Raw genomic sequence first — 3,216 nt, 5'->3', positions numbered from 1 at the left:
AATCGCACTGTACATGCGCGCCCGCACGTGGTATTTTGTGGAAGAGCCACACTCAAGGGGCCAAAGAGCCGCATGTGGCTCGCGAGCCTCAGTTTGCTGACCACTGGTCTAGTCCCTCCCCCCATCCATCAGCAGGGAACAGACTGAGAGTGTTAAATGCAGTTTTTTGGCAAAGCTGTATAAATAGCATGTCTATAGTATCTCCTTTCCTGTTAAATAATAATCAGGGAAAAATTCCACATAGATATTATGGTCTAACTATGCTGGACTAGTCCTTTGCTTACTGCACTTTCACCTTTCATGTAGAAAAACAAACAAACAATGGATTAGAAACGTCTAGGTGCTAAAATCAACTCTGTCGTTTGCAAATTATTTTACTTCTTGGATGTGAAGAGAACCAAAAGATGAATGAGTAGGCTATATTTACTTTAATGATTAGGAGGATTGGGGGGTCAAACAACAGGAGAGTTATTTTTGTTCTTTTATAATTTTTACAGCAAATTTTAGTATTAAAGAGTAATGTTGATCTCTCTCTCTCTCTCTCTCTCTCTCTCTCTCTCTCTTAATCCTCACTGCAGGATATTTTTTCCCATTGATTTTAAAAAATATATATATTTTTATTGATTTCAGAGAGGAAGGGAGAGGGAGAGATAGAAACATCAATGATGAGAGAGAATCGACTGCCTCCTGCACGCCCCACACTGGGGATCGAGCCCGCAACCCGGGCATGTGCCCTTGGCCGGAATGGAATCTGGGACCCTTCAGTCTGCAGGCCGACATTCTATCCACTGAGCCAAACCGGCCAGGGCCCCAATGATTTTTTTAAGAGAGAGTAGAAGGGAGGGAGGAAGGGGGGAGAGAAAGAGAGAGATAGAGAAACATAGCTATAAGGGAGACACATCAATTGGTTGCCTCCCACACACACCATGACCAGGGCCTGGGGTCAAACCTGCAACCAAGGCATGTGCCCTTGACTGGGAATCAAACCGTGACCCTTCAGTGAGCAGGCTGATGCTCTAACCACTGAGCTCACTTGATCAGGGCAATACATCTCTTTTTTTAAATATATGAAGAATAAAGATTAAAAAGAGAAATTAAAAGATGTTGTAGGGAAGCAAGAAACTTTCCTCTACCCTCAGCTTCCTTCAGCTGGTCAATCCACATGAGACAGACTAACAAGAGAAAAATAACCAAATGTAATACATAAGTACATATGGGAACCCCACATACATGAGAGAGTCAAAGACTCCACATACAGGAAAAGTTCAAAGACAGAAAGGAAAAATGAAGTATTTATGACATTCTGAGCTCAGTATGATATAAGGCACTTTGGGACTGCAGAAGGGAAGAAGGTCATCGCCGGACTGTAAGAAGAACAGGTATTCAGTAATTAGAAGTCTGCCCTGGCCTACAGTTAGGTCAAAAAAGGTTATCTCTGATAATCACTTATGATGGGCAAGGCCTCTAATTCAAATTCTTCTAGGTAGTTAAGTGGAGTCCAGGCAGAGTTTCTCTTGAGCCCATTGGGTCTTGGTTGCCTTTAGCTTAAAACAATCCACATATAACAGAAGCACATCTTGGGATGACTCATTAACCCCTACAGTGTTGAGGAAACTTTTAAATTAAGTAAGGTAGGAAGGAGAACAATGATTAAAATATCTGGAAAAAAGTCCTGTGAGAAAACTCAGAAGAATTGGAGTGTTTAGCCAAATTAGAAAATTAAGCTAAGTGGTGCCCTACTCATATTCATTATTTGAACACTTGGCTTTTATTTTGCTTAAATTCATTGCTAATTAGCTGGATTTTTAAAATTAGGTTTTACACACATGTAGAATTAATATTATGTAGGAAAGAATTGATTGAACACAAGAAAGACAGTCTTGAACAGAGTAATATACCTGGAAGGAAGTTGCAAAGGAGCCATCTACATTTATTCTACAAAACAAAAAAATAGTAAAGAGAACTCTGAATAATATGGGAGTGAGGGGAATGGTTTATGAGTAATTTTCAATATTTGCAAAAGACTGAAATAGGCATCTATTTTTCAGCAGCAAGTCCGTATAGTCAAACTTAAACTGCTCCTAAAGATGAGTCTTTTTTAGAACTATCACTACAGTCATGGAAGACCTGGGTAATTCACGGACATTGTCAGAATGCTATGGCCCTGAAGCCCGAGGAATAAGACATAGGAGTCTTCTAACATTTCATAATTCTGTGTGCTCATTCTTCCTAATATACAGGCCTCAGCATCTGTGGTTCTTAAAACACCATTCAGAATGTCACATTATAGTCAATTCTCACACTTATCCTAGCATGGGTTCTTCCTTGCACAAAAAAATTTTGTCATAAAGTTTAGCTCCTATATCAGGTAACCTCCTCCCTCTTTTTATCATGGAGTCACATGGGCCCATATTCTATTTTATCAGTAAGGGGTTATTAGAAGACTAACTGGCCCTCAGTAGATTTACAATAAATATTGTTGCATAATTACTGAATTGAAAGAGTGGTGGATTTATTGAAGAAAAATAAGGAAACCTGAGAAGTTTGGCAACATTGTCCAATAAAAGTATAATGTAAACCACTTATACAAGTTAAATATTTCTTGTAGTACCATTTAAAAAGTAAAAAAGAGACAAGTGAAACTGTTTTAGTAATATATTTTGCTTCATCCAATATATCTAAATATTATCTGTTCAAGATAAAACAATATATTACTAAAAAGATATTTTACAATATTTTTGTTCCACCTCTTTTAAGTCCATTTTGTATTTTACACTTGTAGCACATTTCAATTTGAAATAGCCACATTTCAAATGCACAATAGCCACATGTGGCTAATGTCTACCCCATTGCACAGGATAGCTATAGAGGGTTGTTGAAATAACCTGATCCAGTTACGATGGGACTTTGATTGTTTCCACGAACTTCCTAAGGGCCAAACCCATTTACATGGTTCAACCTAAATACAGGGGAGACTAGAAAGTATAGCTAAATAGGAATCTTCAAGAAACTATTGGTCCGACAACCTAAGTTGTACTAAAAATATTGAAATATTAAAATAATTCTTTTCACTAATTACTGGAGAACATGTTGCACACAGTCCCTTACAATTAGGGGAAATCTGGAGTGAATAATATAATGAAAGAGTATTTTAAAAGTGTTATAAAAAGAATTTTAATTTTTCTAAGCATTTCAATAAATTAATAAAATATTTAG

The sequence above is a fragment of the Myotis brandtii genome, unplaced genomic scaffold (assembly GCF_000412655.1).
Source record: "Myotis brandtii unplaced genomic scaffold, ASM41265v1 scaffold835, whole genome shotgun sequence".
NCBI classification, from domain to species: Eukaryota; Metazoa; Chordata; class Mammalia; order Chiroptera; family Vespertilionidae; genus Myotis; species Myotis brandtii.
The sequence above is the reverse complement of the archived record's forward strand: the minus strand, read 5'-3'. Positions refer to the sequence as shown.